Below are 22,379 nucleotides of genomic sequence, written 5' to 3' on the forward strand. Positions count from 1 at the left end.
TTGGTGCAGTGGACAGTTCAAACTATAAGGCAGATAACTGATAATGTGGTACAGACGCACAAAATCTTTGGAAACATCTTAGGTCTGGCTGAATAGGGACGTGATAAGCTTATTTTAAGTCTAGTGTTAGCAGAACAGGACACATGAAAAGGAAGAGGGGGCAACAGGTTGTGGAAAGACATTTTGAATGCAGGGACGATCACAAATAGGTTTAGAAATGAAAGATCCAGAACTGGTCTCCAAGCATATTCCTTTTTAGGCACTAGAAACATCCTTGAATAAAAAAACATTCCCTGTCTGGGAAGGAGAAACTGGTTCTATCATTCCTTGGGACAGCATAAGAACCACCACTGGTGAAAACAAGACCATTTGCTCTGGAGGATGAAGAATGACCCGATAAAGAGGAATTTCCTCCCACTGCCATCTGTAACCTTGAATGATTTTTCACAACACATTTGTCTGAAACAATCCACTGCCAAAGAGAAAAATGCAGATTCCGACTTTCTAAAGAAGGGGGCCAGGGTGGAATGGGTTCACAATGTGAAGGGGGCCAGGGTGGAATGGGTTCACAATGTGAAGGGGGCCAGGGTGGAATGGGTTTACAATGTGAAGGGGGCCAGGGTGGAATGGGTTCACAATGTGAAGGGGGCCAGGGTGGAATGGGTTCACAATGTGTCTTGAACAGTCATTTAGACTTGTTGGACTGTCTGTGGGTTTGCGAGGTTAGAGTGTTGTTTTTAGAACCCCCTTGCCATTTCTTCTTAAACATCTGTCTACTTGAATTTTGTTGAGACTTTACTTCCAAAATTGGATGAGGAGACAGAAAATCCCATGCACAAATTGGAAGACAGGAGTTGAAAAAACTTAAGAGATTACCTGAATCATCTTCCCAGTTTCATTACACGTTTTGATCAACTCTGCAGCAGAAGGGCCAAACACAATCTCTATCCAAGGAAGTATTTAAAATCGCATTATTAACTGGAAGGTTCTGAGAATACAGCCATGCAAACCTTGTCAAAACTGTACCAGTGGCCATAGTCCTGTAAGAAGCATCAGCCACGCACAATGTAAACCATGAATAACAACCTGTGCAGAAGAAAATTTTTAAAGCAGGTATTTCTTCACAAGAAAATGCACATAGAACATTCCTGATACTTTCAGAATTTGTCAGAGCAAACTAACACTTACGCCTCAAAATTCAAAGTTCCGAAATTCAAACTTGCAGAAGTACACAGTTTTCCCCATCCTTAGAACAAGTAGAATTGAAATGAACTATGCTTAGCAATAGTAGGGTCAATTATAGCTATAGCTGCAGGGTCAGGTTTGGGAATAGTGTATAAAACAGTGTAAAAACTTCTCTGTGTGGAAGAGTTTCAATCCATATATATCTAGTTAATAGGTTCATAGGTAGGTACTAGGCTATCGGCCCAAGGGCCTAAGTAAGCCTAGCCAACAAGGTTCCCTGGCTTACACCACCAAAGAAAGTTATTTTCTTGTGCCACTCTCAAGCAGAGCCACAGAAGTGATCCTCGGGGTGTATTTCCTATTTCCCATCCACTCATCAAGATTTTTCTAGAAGAGTGCTACTGAGGAAGTCTCTGCATGACATAGATGGGTAGCTTGTTCCAGAGTATGGGAAGTCTCTGGTTTACAGATTAGTACTAGGCTAACTGCCCTTGTGAGCCATTTTAAGCATAACCAATTATCCCTTATGAGCCTCAAACCTTGCACCTTGTGTTTGTAAGCCAATTATCCCTTATGAGCCTCAAACCCTGCACTTTGTGTTTGTAAGGCAAACACCTTAACCATTAGGCCACTCTCCCAACCCCGTATACATCAAGGTAATAGGTTCATAGGTATGTACTAGGCTACAGGAATCTATCCCTCCAGCATGCCCTGTTTATTGTGGTGACAAGGTTTAGGTCCCCAGAGCGTGTAGCTCACATGGATTGGGATTTCTTTAGGTGTAGCATGTCCAACAGCTCTGGGTTTGACATAGCTTTATATGTTGGGCGGAGTTCACCTCGGAGCAGGCGATATGCTACGGAGTAAAGTTGAGACAAAAAATTAAAAATATATAATTTGAAATATTTTACAATATAATATATAGCTGTATAATATTTCAAATGATATACTTTTTATAATTTTTTCACTTAGGACGAGTTTAAGTTTGCTACTTCTACTACCATTACTTGATCTGATTAATATACAGTGATTAACTAGATATATATGGATTGAAAATGTTCCACACAGAGAAGTTTCTTGCACTGTTTTGTTCTTGGACCCACTACAGCTGTTTAGTGGGTGTAGACTTTGGGGATATCACAGAGATTACTTGTTTTTTTGGAATAGTGTATAAAAATGTAAAAGAAAACTGAGGAACTTAACACATCCTATCTGCCTTTTTAGGAGCAGCTAGCTATCAGGAAAATTACAAGCAGTAACACACATCCTCCAAAGCAAACAGAACAAAAGGAATGGATGTAGGCTCTGGAAACTACATCTCTAACAACTCAATTTTTTTCTGAGGGAAGGAGAAAAGAAGTCATGTACTTACCATAACGTTCCATGTTAGTTGTCCTTCATCTTGCCTTCTTTCTTGCTGGATGGGTTCGAAGCCGATCCTCGGCTCAGACTCGGCCAGTTACTATAGCTTGAGAGCTCTTTACTGGCTCGAGGCTACCCCTTATCCCAGAATTCCCAGCGTCAGCTACCCAGACTTCATTTGAGATAGCTCACACAACATAATTATAGAAGATAATCCATAAATAAACCTGGATATACAGTTAATTGCCATGGTTTGCTTGGGAAGCAACTAATAACAAAACAAATTAGCCAGTGAAACCATTGAGAAACTCCTCTCAATCCTCGAGGAAGGGAGAAGGAGGGAGGGACGCAAGAAGGAAGGTGAGATGAAGGACAACTAACATGGAACGTTATGGTAGGTACATAACTTCTTTATGTTAAGTTGTCCAATCTCGTCTTCATTCTTGCTGGATGGGACAGCGTCCCTAGCACCTCAATCCTGGGTGGCTGATTGGAACAGACTCTTCAGAACCGTGGAACCAAAGGAAGCCCTGCCCCGGGAGACCACATCTACTTTGTAAAGAGAAATTAAAGTATGAGGATCTGCCCAAGTAGCTGCTGCACAAATTGAATCTATGGGCAATCTAGATTAAAACGCTACCGAAGTAGCTACTGACCTGGTTGAATAACCTTTGGGTTTTGTTGGAAGATCTTTTTGTCGCAAATGGTAGGTATGGGCTATGGTGTCTGATAACCATTTTGACAATGTTACTTTAGAAACTGGAAGACCTTGTTTATTGTTAGCAAATGAAAGGAACAACTGATATGATTTTCTCATCTTTTTAGTTCTATGGAGACAGAAACGCAGTTGTCTATGCACATCCAAATGGCGTAATCTATATTCTGCCTTGTTGGAATGATTAGGGAAAAAGACAGGAAGTTCAATAGATTGATTCAAATTGTGTTCTGAAAAAACTTTAGATAGAAAAGATGGGTTGGTTCTCAGAGAAACTCTGTCTTTGTGAAAAACTAGGTATGGAGGGCGAACACATTGTGCATGCAGTTCTGAAACATGTCTGGCAAAGTAACAGCAACTAAGACAGTTCTCCAAGAGAGAAATTTCAAGGGACATGATGCTGCTGGTTCAAAGGGTGGCAGTACCAAGGAGGCCAAAACCAAACTGAGATCCCAAGGTGGAAGGGGCTCTTTCACTGGGGGTCTAAGTAAAGATGTACCTCTAATGAAGGCCTTGCAGAGTTTGAGAGACATTATGCTGGAGTCAGAAACTCCGACATGAAAATTTTAAATGGCAGCTATTTGTAGTCTGATGGTAGCAGCCGCTGCCCCAGAATGAAACAGTTCTGCTAAGAAATTCAAAATCTCGTGTAGAGGAGCTGTAAAAGGATCTAAATTCCTGGATTCTGCCCAGTAAGAGAATCTTTTCCATTTGCTAGCATAGACTTTCCTTGCATTTGTGTCTTATGGTAGGAAACAATATCATCACGCACTGCTGGGGAAATACTGGGGAGACTAGCTAGGATTGGAAGTGGAGTAACCAAGCTGTCAGCTTGAGAGATTGGAGGGATTGGTGTAGCCCCCACCTGATTCATGAATTAAAAGGTCCGGTACTGGGTCCAGAATCCAAGGCTGGGCTAGAAGTTGGGGGTGAAGGAATGGAAATCAAATCTGTCGAGGTCAATAGGGGGCATGGAGGATCATTCTGCAACCCAACAATTTTTCTTTCTGAATGACTTTTGGAATTAGGAAAAAGAGGGGAAAATGCATAAAGGAGTCCCTGAGGCCAATCGTGGACTCGAGCGTCCCCAGAAGTCTGACCTGGAAGAGGAAGGGAGAAGTAGCTGCTGCATTTGTTGAGGGGACAGACAAAGAGAGCGCAGCAAGGCTGGCCCCATTTGCGGAAAATAAGATCCACAATTTCCTGTTTCAGTGACCACTTGTGAGGCATGAGGATAGCCCTGCTGAGCCTGTCCGCTATTACGTTGGATGTCACAGGGATATGCGTTGCTGTCAGAAAATGTTGGGAGGAAATCACCCATTGCCACAGTCTGAGGGCCTCTCTGCACAAGGGGTAAGACCTGGTTCTGCCCTGTTTATTGATGTAAGAAACCACTGACATATTTGTCTGTCTGTATTGCAATAATCCCGGCAGGGCGAGAGTCTTGAACAGCTTGCAATGCTAGGAACACCGCTCTCATCTCCAGGATGTTGATGTGCAAGTGGTACTCGTGAGGTTGCCAAGCACCTTGGACAGTTTTCCCTAGATAATGCCACCCCCCCCCCCCAATCAGGGAAGTGTCCGTGGTCACTGTGGCGACCGGATGGGGTTCCATGAAAGGTCTGCCCTGAGTAACTAGTGGGGAGAACATCCACCAGGAAAGATGTATTTTGCAAGAATCCGTAATTAGCATCATGTGAGACATGGGTAATTCCTGGAAGAACCATTGTGTGAAAAGAAGCCACTGAAGGATTCTCATGTGAAAGCATGCTAAGGGAACTAGAAGAATGGCTGTTGCCATGGACCCTAGAGCTTGAAGAACATATTTGACTTAAATTCTTTTGCTCCTCAGGAGAAGTGACACCTGTTTTCGAATAATGGAAAGTCTTTCCTGAGGCAATTTTACAATCATTTTTCTTGTGTTTAGCTCTGCTCATATACATGCAATAAACTGACAGGGCAACAATGCAGATTTTTTTAAATTTATTGTGATGCCTAGTTGAGCACAGGATGTGATGGTGTAATCTCGTGCCTCTATAAGTTGTTGCCTGGTGTTAGTAGTGAGGAGCCAATCATCCAGATAAGGAAACACCTGGAATCCTAGACATCTCAGGTGAGCCGTGACTACTGCCATGCATTTGGTAAACACCCTGGGGGCTGTGGTGAGACCAAAGGGCAGAGCTCTGAATTGGTAATGACTGGCCCCTAGCAGGAAGCGTAGAAATCTCCTGGACAGTCTGTCCATTTTTGTACAATAGTACACGTCCTGAAGATCTATGGAGCACATCCAATTGTCCTGACCCAGAAAGGGGAGAATGGACTGCAGTGTTACCATCCGGAACTTTTCTTTTTGTACAGATTTGTTTAACCTGCTGAGATCCAGAATTGGTCTCCAGTCACCTGTCATTTTGGGTACTAAAAAGAATCTTGAGTAAGTTCCGGAGCCTACTTGGTCTGCGGGGACTTCCTGGATGGCTCTTTTTTCTAGCAGTCTTGAAACTTCTGTGACTGCCTGATCCCTTAAATTGGGTGGAACATCTGGGATGTATTTTTTTGAAACCAAAGGGGGTTGATGAAAGGGAATCTTGTAACCTCCGAATATAATGGCTAGTACCCATTTGTCTTTTGTAATATTTTGCCAGGCGATTGGGTAAAATGAAAGCCTTCCCCTGACTGCCTCCAGAGTTGAGCAGTCGGGCATTCCTTCAGGGATGTTGATAGGGTTTGGAAGAACACCTCTCTCTGTCACCCTGATTTTGCCGACCCCCTATGCCATGAGGGTGGTGTCTGCCATTATTATTTTCCCCTCTGCCCCTGGGGGAAAATTCACCACGTGTATCAGGCAAGGGTCCCTGGGATTTTCAAAACCACATCTTTCCACCCTTCTGACCCTTTTGGTATGGTCTGACAGTGGAAAAACGGACTCCGACATCAGAGAGCATCTTACCTTCCTGCTGGCACCTGGTAAGCATGTCTTTCACCTGAGGCCCAAAGAGAGGAGCCATCAAAGGGGGTATTGAAGGACGCTCTGAAAGGTTACGCAAATTGACACAGCCACAGCCAAGAAGGTCTCCTAAGAGCCACTCCTGTACCTGCAACTCTACTCGCTCCATCGGCTGTGTATGAAAAGCCTTATGGAGGAGTTGACTTGATTTAAGGGTCGCCAGCTGGGTAGCTACTTTGGCCGAAGCTCCCTCAGCTGTGGGATTTTCTAGGGTATCTCCAAGCTCTTTAAGGAGATCCCTCTGAAGCCTAGTAAAATGGGAAAGATAGTTCAGGGACCTAAGGGAGAAGGTCGCTGATAAAAATATACGCTTCCTATACCTGTCCATCGTACGAGAGTCTTTATTCGGTGGATGGACAGATGAGGAGGTTTCAGCCAACTCTCTCTTTGTGGCTGTTACTACCCCCATGGCATCAACTGAGACACCTTTAGTCAAGAACGGTTTGTTTTGGGGAGCTGTGATGAATTTATTGGGTCTCCTTGGGACAGGTTCCATGGAATCTAGAGCTGACCAAGCCTTTCGAGACACTACAGACATGAGTGGATCAAAAGGCGGAGACACCCAAGAGGTGGAAGGCCAGGAACCAAATGCGTCCAGGTATACAGATAGAGGGGGCTAGGGAAGTCCAGCTACGCCTCTGCCTGAGAATCTCAAGGATGTCTGAAAAGGAAACATCTTCAGAGGGGGACCTTGGGGACTCCTCCGATTCATCAAGGTCTGTATCTGAGGTAACAGACTCAGGAGAGACTTGGTGCTTCCTCTTGCACTTTTTCTTCTGGAAAGCCTGCTCAGAATGCTCTGGGGAGGTTTCGGAAGAAGAGGGTTCATCCAATGGGGTGTCCTGGGGCATAGGTTCCCTACGCTTTGGGGCTGGAGGAGGAGCAGAGGTTGTCACAAGCAATGAGGGGGATGAAGCCGATGGAGCTGATAGTGGGGCCGTCTGTGGGCACAGCACTCTCCGCATTACCTCAAAGGTGTCACGGTCTTGACACAAGGAGGGCTCCAGCTCCAAACAGACAGGAATCCCACTCTGCGCCGAGGGCAACAGCTCCGAGGCCGATGTGGGAGCAGAGCTCAACTGAGCCGACGTTCCGAGTTGGAGAGCGGGGTCGGACAAGGGTCAGATGCCACTTCCCCTCTTGGAGCAGACAAGAGAACTTCAGCATCCAGATACCTCGATGGGAGGAAGAACCGAGGTAATCAGAGCCAACGTCGGGGCAGAAGAAGATGTCATCGGAGCTGAAGGAACCACTATCGGAGCATCCATGGACTCTGGTTACGAACTAAGCATAGTCGGAGGAATCGAAATCTAAGCGGATGGAGCCGAAGCCTGTTGAGGTGGGCTTGAAAGCATTTTACCGAAGGCCTGTGACTTCAGCAACCTACTGACCACTCTCTCCACATCCTGATCCGATAACCTCGAGGATCGAGAGGAGTGGGAAGATGAGCGATGACTGGTCTTGCTTTGAAGTAAGGGTGATTGTGGCACTGAGCGAATCGGCTCCAATGAAGGAGACCTAGCTCGTTTGTGGCTCCAAAGTAACAGTTGGAGCTGACGGACGAGTAGTCCTGTCAGTGCCAGATGGCACCGACACACTTGGTTTGTCAAACTCACAGGTCGGTTCCGAACATGGATCCGGCGGGCTTGACTGGTTTCAAAGGTTTCACCGGCTGGGATGCTTTAGTCAGAGAATCCTGTTTTAATCCATGGAGGATAAGCTTGTTTTTCCGCTCCTGCAGGACCCTTGGACTAAAGGCATGACAAATGGAACAAGAGTCCTGCAGGTGCTGAGCCCCCAAGCAGTAAACAGAACTAGTGTGCCCATCTGTCAGAGACGTCTTCTGACAGCATGAGTCACACTTTTTAAAACCAGAGGTTTTAACTCTTAGACATTTTACCAAAAAGACAAACTACAATAGGAAACTAAAAGGAGAGCCTGTAACTTAAATGGCTGTCCTTGGGGGGGGGGACTCTCTAAGTTAAACGAGTTCAGGGAATAACAGAAGGCCTAGCGACTAAGGGGCGACGACCAACACAGCACAAAAAAACACCACAAAGACGAGATAAGGGGTTTACAATAAAATGAACTTACAAACTACAATAAGAGAGAAAATATACATCACATTTTAAGCAAATTATTTGAATTTAATAGAGAAAAAAGTTATATTAAGCCTGAGCCAATACTCATCACAAACTCGCAGCTAAAGTGGCAAATGAGATCTGGGTAGCTGACGCCGGGCATTCTGGGATAAGGGTAGCCTCGAGCCAGTAAAGAGCTTTCGAGCTATAGTAAGTGGCTGAGGATCAGCTCTGAACCCATCCAGCAAGATGGAAGGTGAGATTGGACAACTTAGCATCTTAATTTTTCTCCCACTAAAAACAATAGCACATTTTAGGAATAGTCTCAGATAAAGAGAACCCCCCCCCCCCCACACAGGGAGAATCAGGAACTGAGCTCTCCTCTGTGACTTATTCAGAAATCTGAGGGGGGAAAAACTTTATTCATACCTGCACCTTCCTGTTCATATTGAATCTCTTCAGGAAAAGAGGAAACCCTCTTTCTTTTACCTGAAACTAATTTACAAGAAGGATCAATAGCCTGCATTAAACCCTGAGCAAGACCCAATTAACTACTCCTATAAAAAGGAATTTAAGAAGGAGATACGTGCTTCATTTTCCAGTTCTTTTTGTCTACAAAAATGGGGCCGTGTTACTGATGGCAACAGCTGCTTTTCCAGGGCTGAGCACAGCATTCTGACAACAGGGAAACCTTCCCTGTTCTTTCTCCCAGGACCGACAAGAGTGTCTCTCCCTTGCCACTGAGGGGACTCCAATAGCCGCAGAGGACATGGCTAATGCTCAGTCCATGCAGGTTGCAGGTGCTACACCAGAAGGATCTAGGGTAAAACACGAGTTGTCTGAGGTACACCTGAAGCTGAGGCAAATTACTAGCCTGCTGTAGTGTCAAAAGCTGTTTACTTAACTTTTTCTTTTTGGGACTGGATAAAGGCCCTACCATGGGATCTGTAGTTTGTTCCATGGTCAAACCAAAAATAGTGCCTTTTACCAGGGAAGGCAAGCAGCAATTGCTGGTAAACCAGTCACAAAATTTATTTTGACAGAAAAAACACAATAAAAAGCAATTTAAAACACTATGCCAGCCCCACAAAAGAAAAACGGCATAGAAGAAAATGTTTTCAATTATAGCACTTTTAAACTGACAGAAAAAATTATGGCTCCATTTAAAAATACATTACAATCTCAGTAAAAAAACATCACTTCTACCTTTAAAATAATTTTCCTGAATAAAAAAATAAAACATCAACAAAATGAAGAAAACGGAAAGATTTTTCCCCCCAAAGGGAATTTATCTGCCGAGCAAAGGAAAGTACAAGCAATCTATTCTCAATATCCTCAGAGGAGTGTACTCTTCGGCAACAATAAAGCTCTAAAGTGCTTTGAGCCCAGCCTTGTATTTTAGTCAGCTCAGCCAAACTGAGTCAGTTTGAGCGTGTAGACGTTGCCTTGAAGCTTTGGAAACTAGCCTGCTGTTATATCCTTGGCAAGAAATAATCCATATAGCTAAAGTTACTGCAGCAGTTATCAATACGATGAACATCTGTTGATACTTGAAAACCTGCAGAGGAGCACTCTCTTTGGCAGCAGGAAAGCTCTGAATGGCTTAGCGCCCAAATGTGTTTTAGTCAGATCAGCTTCAGATAACAGTTCAGGAATATGCAAGGTGTCCTGAAGCTTTGGAAACTGGCCAAGTAGTTTAGGCTACTAGAGCACTTAAGCCCTAACAGATCCCTGCAGCAGAAGCCCAAGCTATTCAGTATATTCTTTCTAGGATATGCCCACTGTCCAGCTTTCAAAGTTTCTGGACATGTTCTATGCCCTAACTGCCAGACGTTCAAGCAGAGCCACACACACAGCACTTTGGGAGCTAAAAGCTTCAGAACTTTCTTGCCTCAAGAAGGGAGGAAACATTCCTGAAAGGAGAAATGATAGGAAAGATAATTGTCAAAGTAAAAGATATGCAACTATATACACAAGGATATGCACCATCCACACAATACATTAAAAAAAATGGGGGGGGGGGTGGAAGTAGTAGAGGATGGCCACTAACAGTCATCTATTATATCTACTGTTACAGTAAGTTTAATTGCTATAGTACTATGTTCAACATAACTGTTGCAATAGCCCAGGATATTTGGGTACATTACCATAGCAATGAAGCATACCAGGAGGAGAAATAAGGAATTCAAGAATCCAGAAGCCCCTGGAAAAATGGTTCTAATAAGGTCTGTCCTGGACAAGGAATCCAATTACTAATGCTCTGTGAAACTCTGCACAGTGGGTCATGTTCCTGTCTCTAGGATATTTCTGAAGTCCGCCTCTTTCCAGGAATCCAAATAAGCTAACCAAGTCCTCTGAACTATCGTACCTGGAAATGCCGTGTTACGGGAAGAAGGTCAAAAAGAAATAGCAAGAGACAACAATCTAGAAATGGTCTGACACTGGTTGCCCTTTTTTCATACCTATATAGGAGGCACAGACTTGATTGACTTTCCTGAAGGATTTCGGGAGCTAGGTCTGACTCTAAACCGGTTACAAGTGGTGTTCCCCAGGGCTCAGTCCTAGGAACCCTCCTGTTCGGCATATACTTCTCAGAGGTACAGGCAAGTACAGGAGGACTATGGCTGACCAAGTTCGCAGACGACTGCAAACTAGGGTCTATATTGGACTCTCCGGCTGACAAAGACATCCTCCAAAAGGGTCTCACTGAGACGATATACCTGGTGTCAAAATCATGGCCTGAAGCTAAATGCCAAAAAGTGCACAGTCATCCCCTTTGTAAAACACAAACTACCACATAGGTGGTAGTCCCCTAAATACGGAAAACGTAATAAGGGATTTGGGGACCAAAGTAGATAGTAATCTCTCCTTTGATAATCACATTGCCAAAGTGAAAAACAGATGTCCTAAGCCAGGAAGCACACCATAAGCTCCACACAGCAGGAAAATGCACTTGTAGGACTTTGTAAAATTTTTTATTCGTAAAACACCATCATATAAAGTCAAACGAACCAGGTTAAGTGCTTTCTTCTCCTGTACAACACTTAGGGGACATCCTCAGAACCAAATACACATTTCCATAGAATCAACTTATTTAAACAAAGACACTCAATCAATTAATCAATTAGATGTTTAAATACATTAAGTTGAAGTATGTATTTTTTTTTTTACAAAATGTCCACAATTGAATAAAAATAAACATGAATGAGTGAATTAAAGAATTAAGTTAGATAATTTATAAAATTCATAAAATTAATGCCCTTTTCCTTAAAATAGGCACCAGGGATAAATAATCATTTCAACCTGGTGCTTCCAAGGCATTTAATTTAATTATCCAATAAAATTCTCTCAAATCTACTAGAAGTTCCCACCAACCCCCTCTTGGGTTGTGTGGTACAACTTCTAATATGCCAAATTTAAACATCGTGTCACCCTGGCAAACTAGGGTGCATCTGTAAAGTGCATTTTTCATGTTGTTCTTACTAATAGCATATAAATGCGTGTCCTAAAATTCCTAGTAGTTTTACCCACATAATTATCACATTTCTGACACACCGAAATGTACATTACCCCTTTGGTGTTACAATTGCCTTTTTGTAAAAAAAATGCCTCTATGATGGCCTTTAATATGTACTATATCCTTGTTTAAAATAAAGGTGCATTGGTTACAATTTCCACATCTAGTCGTTCCTTTTGTATCCAATGGTCTTTGTATAACCACCTGCTCCATTAGATTTTTGAAATGTTTTCCTGCTTTATAAATAAAGTTTGGTGATTGACCCAAAAGTCTGAAAATGTCAACATTACCCTTAAAAATGTTCCAATTCCTTTGTATAATACCCCCCCCCCCCGAGTGTTTTTTTCCCCTTGATGTCCTTCACCAATGGTCTTTTTGGATTATACATTGCCAAAGTGGTTAGAAAATCCTTCTATGTGGCCCACCTAATCACAAAAGGGTTTGCATCCAGATCAAAAGAGGTCATTGTGCCCCTCTACTCATCATAGAGTACACATGCCCCATTTGGGCTGTACTTTAAAAGACACCTGCAACAGCTGGAAAGACCACAGAAGTACCTCACCAAGAGGATCACTGGCCTCAAACAGATGCCCTATGCAGCTCGACTGAAGAAACTCCAGCTGTACTCGGTTGCATACCACCTACTCAGAGGTGATCTCTGCCTGCCATACAAGACCATATCCAACCCAGAATTGATGGACATGCTCCACCTAAAGAAAAACTTATCCCCTCGAGCCACACGCTCTTGGGAACTAAACCTCACCACAACAATAACTAGGATGTGCTGGAGGGATAGATTCCTGTCCCAGAGACTTCCCATGCTTTGGAACAAGATCCCAGTCTACATTAGGCAGAGCTCCTCGCTAATACCCTTCAAGAGAAACCTTGACGAGTGGATGGGAAACAAAGTTTACCCCGGGGATCACTTCAGTGGCTCTGCTGGACAGAGGCACAGGGAACTAATCTAAGGGGGCAGCGAAAGCAAACACATTCTGGCTAGGCTTATAAATGCCTTCAGGCAGATAGCCTAGTACCTACCTATGAACCTATGATTTTGATCCAAGTCATATCTGAGGTTATGGAAAGAATACAAAATGTTTAACAGACTATTGTAAAGTAAACATCAAAACTACTTTAAGGCAGGAGCTCTTAGTCATTGAACATAATTTTGACAAATGCAAAAAGAGTGAGTGCTGTTCATCAAAATTACTTTCACAGTATGTGCAGATTGCTTCTTCCCAACCAATGAGTGACCTCAGAGATGGTATATACAAGTCTGGAGGTGTGGAAGGTGCCCCCCACAGGAGGTACAGGGGGGTTTGCCCCCCCCCCACCTGCAAAAACAAAACTGAGTTGTTTGAAGGGGACAACTCAACATGAATCCCTTTAAGGTATAAAAGAAAGGATTTGTTCTCAAAGAAACCCTTCCCTCACAGAAAATGAGACAGGTTTGACTCACCTTAAGAAAAGTATAGTCTAAAATATTACCTTAACTAGATGTCCTCCTCTTTACTGTTGCAGTATTTATTATTAAAGGGATTCCTCACCATGGGTAGCCCAAAATCCAGCCAAGTATACCAAAGCCTTAGCATTTTATAGACATTGTATGTTAAGCGTAAGCTTACATACCTCAGGACTGAACAGCCCCAGAAGGAACAACAGTTCCAGGAAGGAGAAGGAACATGTACATCCAAGGAGGAAGAATGGGAAAAGAATAGAGCAGAAGGGGGAGAGAGTAAATACTCTAACAGTGAAGAGGAGGACATCTACTGGTATGGTAGGATTTTACACAACTGCACTACGTCCTTCCATATCACCGTTACAGTATTCTTTAAAAAAGCTCAGTAGGAAACCTGGGAGGAGGAAGGCCCAGAAGACCCCTCAAGAAAGCCATGCAGGATAGTTCTGGGAAAGCCAGCTCCTGCTCTGTAAACATCAATTTGTAATGCTTAGTAAAGGTATGGGACAGAGGTCCAAGTAGCAGCCTCAATGACGGAATTAGTATCCAATCCTTTGGAAAAAGCACCAAGGTAAGCCACAACTCAGGTAGAATGAGCCTTTACAGAAGCAGAAAGGCTCTTCCCATGAAAGGTGTAACAAAAGGAAATGACCATAGAGATCCATGAAAAAATTGTTTGCATAGAAACAGCAAAACCTAGAGATCTGGGATTAAAGGAAACAAAGTTGCTCAGACTTGCGAACGGCCTTAGTCTTATCTAAATAATATTTGAGCTGTCTATGTAAATCCAAGGTGTGCAGAACCTTCTCACTATCAGACTGCAAAAAAGTGAAAAAGGAGAGCAAATCAATAGACCAATTAAGAGACAATTAACCACCTTGGGCATAAAGGATTGCAAAGAAACATCCTGTCCCTACGAAAAACAAAAAAGGAGGAACAGCCGTAACAGCCTGGAGTTCAGATACTCTCTTAGCTGAAGTAAGGACCAAAAGAACAACTGTCTTCCATGTACAATGCTGTAAGGAAGCTGAAGCTGCAGGCTGAAAAGGAGCCCAAGTGAATTTTTCAAGAACAAAATTAAGGGCCTATGAAGGTGGAATAGGCTTCCTGGGAGGTCTGATATGAAGGACACCTTTAAGAAATTGCTAGACCTCAAAACCTAGAAGACAGAGGAGGAGTTAATGGCAAATAAGCAAAATAGCTGAAAAGTAAGCTTTAACAGAAGAATATGCTTATCCCGCATGAAACAATTACCACAAATATGACAGAACCAGAGGGATCTCTACAGAAAGTGAAACCTGGTCGAGAGCAAGGCACCAAACAGGAAAATCTCTTCCATTTGGACATACAGGATTTCCTGGTAGTGGGCACCCTGGCCTCCTGCAGACTCCTAAGCACATCCTCAGAAAACAAAAAGGTGCCTAAAAGGGATAAAAACCTTACCAGCCACAATGTCAATTGAAAAGTGGATAGGTGAAGATGATGAGAGACCCCTTGTCTTGTGCGAGTAGGTCCGCCCTGTGAGTTAACTTGTGCTGACGGCCCCTGGCTAAGTGCAGAAGACCGAACCAATTAAGTCTGGGTGAAAAGGACGTCACCAACAAGATTTTGGAGAAGAATTAGAGGAATGGCATGCAGAAACATTCCCTTCCAAAAAAAAAAAAAAGACAGAGCATCCACCTTCCAAGCCAGTGGACTTGAGACTCTGGTGCAAAAAAGAGGAAGTCATCTGTTCAAAGAGGCGGCAAAAAGACCTACCAGAGAATTACCCCACTAATGCACAATGTCCAGAAACACATCTCTGTAAAGCATCCATTCGTGACCCTGTGTTTTGGACCTGCTCAAAGGGCCTATCACTATATTTTGCTCTGAAGGAATGTCGAAGTTGTGACTGCAACTGAGCTACAAAATATAAGTATCATCTTGATTTTTTTTTGATTATTTTTACAGATTACTGTTTTTACAATTTAATATATATAAAGCACTTCGTCTATTCAGTATCTTCACAAATCCTTATCTGTTTAAAAACTTTCATTTGTCTCTAGTGCTTGCTGTCTGGTAGGCTATTGTGTAAACTGAAACATCTCCTCTGTGTAATTATCTCTTGGCTAGTGGGGGCTGGTTCTTTTGTGTTCTTGTAAAAAAAAAAAAAAAAGTTTCTGTCTTTTGCACACAGTGCAGACTAGAGAAGTTGTGACTGCAACTGAGCTACAAAATATAAGTATCATCTTGATTTTTTTTATTATTTTTACAGATTACTGTTTTTACAATTTAATATATATAAAGCACTTTGTCTATTCAGTATCTTCACAAATCCTTATCTGTTTAAAAACTTTCATTTGTCTCTAGTGCTTGCTGTCTGGTAGGCTATTGTGTAAACTGAAACATCTCCTCTGTGTAATTATCTCTTGGCTAGTGGGGCTGGTTCTTTTGTGTTCATGTAAAAAAAAAAAGTTTCTGTCTTTTGCACACAGTGCAGACTAGAGAAGTTGTGACTGCAACTGAGCTACAAAATATAAGTATCATCTTGATTTTTTTTATTATTTTTACAGATTACTGTTTTTACAATTTAATATATATAAAGCACTTTGTCTATTCAGTATCTTCACAAATCCTTATCTGTTTAAAAACTTTCATTTGTCTCTAGTCCTTGCTGTCTGGTAGGCTATTGTGTAAACTGAAACATCTCCTCTGTGTAATTATCTTTTGGCTAGTGGGGGCTGGTTCTTTTGTGTTCTTGTAAAAAAAAAAAAAGTTTCTGTCTTTTGCACACAGTGCAGACTAGAGAAGTTGTGACTGCAACTGAGCTACAAAATATAAGTATCATCGTGATTTTTTTTTTGATTATTTTTACAGATTACTGTTTTTACAATTTAATATATATAAAGCACTTTGTCTATTCAGTATCTTCACAAATCCTTATCTGTTTAAAAACTTTCATTTGTCTCTGTAGTGCTTGCTGTCTTGTAGGCTATTTTGTCCCACCCTCCCTCCCTGTTGGTGTCTGTTATACTTGGTGGCTTTGCAGTTGCCCGCCCCTACTGTGACACACCTCCCAGTCTAGTGTCATTAGCTCATTCTGCTTAATACAGAGAGAACATTTGATAAGGCCTTCTGTTCCTCCTTTTTCCCTTTCAAAAAGTAAAACAAAACTTTTTTTTTTTCTTTCGCCTGAACCTTCTTGTGTTCTGACTGTCCTTCTCAAACATTTTGGAAATATACAGTATATTTCAGAGCATTTGTTATAACTGTATTTGCTATAACTGATTTAAGTATTTTTTTCTGGTTTTTTGATTATTTACTGCTTAGCGACTGCATTTTAGCCTGTTTATACAGCTCTGCATTCTATTTAAACTGTTTTTGTGTTGATTAACTGTTTTGCACTTTTAAAAAGTTAGTTGTTGCTTAATTTTACCTGTAGGCTAACACATTCAAGTGCGCTAGCCGCTTAAAAGCATTTACTGTCTGTTTTTCTTCTGTTTTCTGCAAAAAAGAAAAAAACAAAAAAAAAAAATCTTGTTTTCCCGCCTTACTGAACTAGAATAGTCCAGTCTTCAGAGTTTGCTGACCTCTGGGCTTTGTCTTGGTTCCTGTGCTATTCCATATCCTTATTTGGATAAAAGGAAGTGTCTTTGTTCACCAGTGGGAGTGGGGATCACTGAGCGGCCTGTTTGTCCCTAGAGGAGTGGTTCCAGCCAGAAACTTGTAGTCTATTGGCCATTTTGGGTCAATTCCTAGCTCTTTTCAGCCCCCTGTAATAATGCCCGCTTTAGCGCGCTTTTTCGCTTGTATTCAACTCAGCACAGCTCCTCGTGGTGTCCTGCAGAGTTCTACAAGCAGCAGAGAGCAAAAGAGTGACTTTTTCCTGATTTAAGTATTTTTTTCTGGCTTTTTGATTATTTACTGCTTAGCGACTGCATTTTCGCTTGTTTATACAGCTCTGCATTCTATTTAAACTGTTTTTAACTGTTTTGCACTTTTAAAAAAGTTATTTGTTGCTTAATTTTACCTGTAGGCTAACACACTCAAGTGCGCTAGCCGTTTAAAAGCATTTATAGCATTTACTGTCTGTTGTTCCTCTGTTTTCTGCAAAAAAAAAAAAATAAATAAAAATCTTGTTTTCCCACCTTACTGAACTAGAATAGTCCAGTCTTCAGAGTTTGCTGATCTCTGGGCTTTGGCTTGGTTCCTGTGCTATTCCATATCCTTATTTGGATAAAGGGAAGCTTCTTTGTTCACCAGTGGGAGTGGGGAGCACTGAGCAGCCTATTTGTCCCTAGAGCAGTGGCTCCAGCCAGAAACTTGTAGTCTATTGGCCATTTTGGGTCAATTCCTAGGTCTTTTCAACCCCCTGCTATAAAGCCCGCTTTAGCGTGATTTAGCGCGGAGTTGCCCATAGAGCACCATCGGGCAGCGCCGGTTAAACAAGGTTAAACTATTTCTGGCTCCGTAAAGTCTGCTCTTCAATTTTTCCCTTAGAACTTCTCTACTTGCAATCTAAACAGTCTATTCTCTATCTCAATAGCTCAGCACTTGCTCCTAAAGCATTTTTATATAGGTAAAGTACTTGTATACTAAACAAAGTACTACATTAGCCTAGAATCCCCTTGAGTACCCATTTCCCTATAGGTCCCTTCTGACTCAGTTACACAGCAAACTTTTTCACTTTTTCTAGCATGTCGAAGGGTCAGTTGCTAGCGTCCTCTCCTGTTCAGCTGGTGAATCTGGGCATCTTGAGGCAATGTTACAATTGCCTCATGTACACAGACAACCCACTCCTTCTCCCACAAAACACAAATACATGTGAGAGATGCAACTATATAGCCAAACTGGAGGCTGAGCTCTCTCAACTCAGGACTGGCAAGACCAGACAGGAGGAGAAGGAAACCACGCACACCACAAACCCAGTTTCACATAGAACTATCACAACTGCAAAACAAACACAAACACACAAAGACATACTCGGAGGCACTGATCAAAAACTACCAAAACTACAGAGGCCTCCAAAGCAGACACCCAAGCAACTGCCACCTCAAGACATAAGACATGCAACACATAGTTCTCAAAGTCAGTGTGCTAAACAGTCACAGCCCTTAAGGCCAAACACAATGCCAGACACACTTGTTATAGGTGACTCCATAGTCAGACACACTGACGTCCCACTCACCAGACTGAACAAGGAAAAGATCACAGTTAGCTGCCTGTCAGGCGCTAGAATCCGCCACATAACACAAGCACTCAGGTCACTCCACAGCAAGTACAAGTATGACTCAGTCATTGTCCATGTCGGTGTGAATGACCTGAGACGTACCTCCCTGGACTACATGAAAAGAGACAGAGGAGCTCTCAGATTATGTAGCCCAGGCCGGTATGACCCTGACCCTGAGCAGTATCCTACCCTCACCAAGAATGATGCCACAATACAGAGACAAAATGATCAGCTTTAATAATTGGCTTAATTACTGGTGTCATTCTAAGGGGATCCAATGTCTGTCTGCCTGGGATGACATGCTTGACAAGCCACGCTGCTTCGCAAGGGACGGCTTGCACCTGTCACCCCTGGGCTTCCGGATATTGGCAAAGGCTCTTGCCACCCCATAGTGCCTTTTTAGGCAAGGCTCAAATGATAAACCTACCGCCCTAGAAAACAAAAATGGAGAAAAACTTAGGGTAATACTGCTCAATGCCAGAAGTCTAAACCTCAAGATGCACGCCCTCGAAGCCCTCCTCAGTATGGAGAACATCGATGTTTGTGCTGTGACTGAAACCTGGTTCAAGGCTCCTGAGAGCACCCCAGCACTATCAGGTTATACCTCGTATCATGCGTTCCGGCCCCAAAATCCGGACCGAACTACAAAAGGAGGGGGAGTATCCATATTCATAAAGGATACCCACACCTCCAGGTTAGTGGCAACGCACGAAGCATCGGAGACCATCCAGGTGCAATTAACCATAGGTAAAACTGCCCTACAGTTTGTAACATGCTACAGACCACCTTCTCAAACTCAGGAAACCCACACAGCCTTCCTGAAGACACCGAAGAGTATAAATGTCTCTCCAAACACCATCATATTGGGTGACTTCAACTACCCAAACATAGACTGGGAACATTACTCAAGCCCCAACACCCTAGCCCCAAAGGTTCCTTGAGTTCATAAACTCAAATGCTATGGAACAACTAGTCACCATTCCCACAAGAGGAGAAAATATACTAGACCTGATCACAAACATGGGGACAAAATGCTCCACACCGGAAGTATATCCCTCATTGGTGAGATCAGACCATAAATTAATCTCACTGGAGATCCACATCCCGCCCCCAACCCCAGCAAAAAAGACCACAGTGAAGAACTTCTCAAAAGCAAACTTCACACTTCTTAAGACTGGAGTGGTATTCCTTCAAGGCCCCCGAGCCAGTGGAAACCACAACCCACGCTGCTGAAACCCTTACAAATGCCTTCTACGAGCACCTCCAGGAATGTATGGATCAAGCAATCCCTAATAAAATCAAGACCTTTTCCACCAAAGGCAGGCGCCCAGTCTGGTGGACTCCAGCCATAAACAAACTCTACAACAAGAGGAGAAAGCTACTACATGACAGAGCAAAATCCCTAAATGGGAAGGCATCTCTGATCAATACTAGCAAAAAACTACGATCACTCATAAAATCATCCAAGGCCAACTTTGAGAGAAAAATCGCTAATGACACAAAAGACAATCATAAAGCCTTCTTTAGCTATGTTAGAAACCTGGGTGGAAACTCCCAGATATGCTCAGAATTTGTCCAAAATGATAAAAAAATCACTGAACCCACAGACATTGCCAACATACTGGCAGACAGGTTCAGTGCAAATATCTCCCCTCCCTCCCCCCCCAAAAGGAGAAATATCTATCCCACCAGAGTCTAGCCTCCCAAACATCTCAGATGCCCAGGGGAGAGCTGCTCTCTCTAAAGCAAAAAACACAGCATCAACGGGACCGGACGGTGTCCCTGGCTGTGTGCTACACGAACTCAATGAGGAACTAAACCCACACATAAGGCTGCTGTTTAATCTTAGCCTTACTACAGGATACGTACCCAAAGAATGGCGTACGGCAACTGTGGTCCCACTCCATAAAGGCGGTGCTTCTACGGACCCTGGAAATTACCGCCCCATAAGCTTGACGAGCCTTGTCTGCAAAGCTATGGAGAGGATCATAATGGGACTCATAAATAAAGACATTGGGGACCTACAGACACTGGACCCTACCCAATTTGGCTTTGTCAAGGGCAGATCCTGCCTCTTGAACTTGGTCGACTTTTTCGAAACAGTCACTAAGGCCATTGATGAGGGTAAGGCAGTTCACACAGCCTACCTTGACCTAGCAAAAGCATTCGACACAATACCCCACTCGGGCATCATAGAAAAGCTCACCAGCTTAGATGTAAACCCATATGTCACAAGATGGGTTGCAAACTGGCTCAAGGACAGAACACACAGGGTTAGAGTTGCTGGTGCCATGTCAGACTCTAAGCCGGTCACGAGGTGTCCCACAGGGCTCAGTCCTGGGCCCCTCTTGTTCGGCATTTATTTTTCTGAAGTGCAGGCAAACATAGGGGGATTGTGGCTGACAAAATTTGCCGATGACTGCAAACTGGGCACCATAATTGACACTCCATCAGACACAGACATCCTCCAGAAAGGTCTCATAGAAATGGATAACTGGTGCCAGAGCCATGGCCTTAAGCTAAATGCCAAAAATGTATAGTCATACCCTTTGGGAAAAACAAGGTAACCCCTAATTACCACATAGGTGGTAATCCATTAAACACGGAAGAAGTTATCAGGGACCTGGGGACCCAAGTTGACAGTAACCTCTCTTTTGACACTCACATTACCAAAGTGGTTAGGAAGACCTTCTACATTGCCCACCTGATCATGAAGGGATTCACATCCAGATAAGGAGAGGTCATTGTACCCCTGTACTCTTCACTTATCAGACCAATGATTGAGTACAATGCCCCATTCGGAATGTACCTTACCCGACACCTGCAGCAGTTGGAAAGACACCAAAAGTTCCTCACCAAAAGGATAAAGGGGCTCAAACATATGTCATACGATGCCCGACTGAAGAAACTCCAGCTCTATTCAGTCGCATACAGTCTGCTCAGAGGTGATCTGTGCCTGACATACAAGGCCATGTCCAACCCGGAATTAATGGACATGCTCCACCTCAAAAAATCCAAATCCACCAGAGCCACGAGAGCAAGAGACTTAAACCTCAACACAGATATAAATAGGACGTGCTGGAGGGACAGATTCATCACCCAGAGACTCCCTACACTATGGAACAGAATCCCAGTCCATGTGAGGCAGAGCCCCTCACTGACTCTGTTCAAGAGAAATCTTAACGAGTGGATGGGAGATCGTAGGTTTACCCCGGGAATCATCTCTGTATCACTGCTGGACAGAGGCACAGCAAACTAATGGGTATAGTATTCTCATCCTAAGGGGTGGTGAAAGCCACACACACTCTGGCTAGGCTTATAAATGCCCTAGGGCAGATAGCCTAGTATGAACCTATGAACCTATACAGCCTCAAGGGTCACTTGATACTGGACAGCTAGATCCCAAACTTGAACAGCTAGTCTGCAAAGAAGGTAGGACCATGTTCCCCTTGTTTATGTTCCACATCACTGAGGCCTATAAAGATTTTGAGGCGCCTTGGAAAAATAAAAATGGAATGCCTTAAGGATGAATAGAAGAGCTCTCATCTCCTTCATACTGATGTGGTCTAACCTCTGATGAGAGACCGAGAGACCATGAGGTCACCAAAAGAGGCTCCCCCACCCAGTGCCTGAGGCATCCAAAAAAGTTCCTGAGATGGAACTAGGGACTGAAAAGCAAGTCCTGGGCTGAGAGCTGATGAATCCCATCAGTGAAGCTCAAGATTAAGGCATGGAAGAAGAGGGACTAGAAAGATCTACAGGATGACAGTGGTGGAGCCAAACTGACTTCAAGAACCACTGCAGTTTTCTTATAGGAAAACTGACAACAAGTAGAAAAGGAATGGTG

At 43.2% G+C, this 22,379-nt stretch overlaps 1 protein-coding gene across 1 annotated transcript in view; it reads right to left on the reverse strand.

Annotated features, from left to right (window-relative positions):
• The window catches only part of TDRD1 (tudor domain containing 1), a 2,513,511-nt gene that overhangs the window by 1,940,168 nt on the left and 550,964 nt on the right, over window positions 1–22,379 (reverse strand). The window lies entirely within an intron of this gene.

Source organism: Protopterus annectens, chromosome 14.part0, assembly GCF_019279795.1.
Source record: "Protopterus annectens isolate FY-2018-M chromosome 14.part0, PAN1.0, whole genome shotgun sequence".
Taxonomy (NCBI): Eukaryota; Metazoa; Chordata; order Ceratodontiformes; family Protopteridae; genus Protopterus; species Protopterus annectens.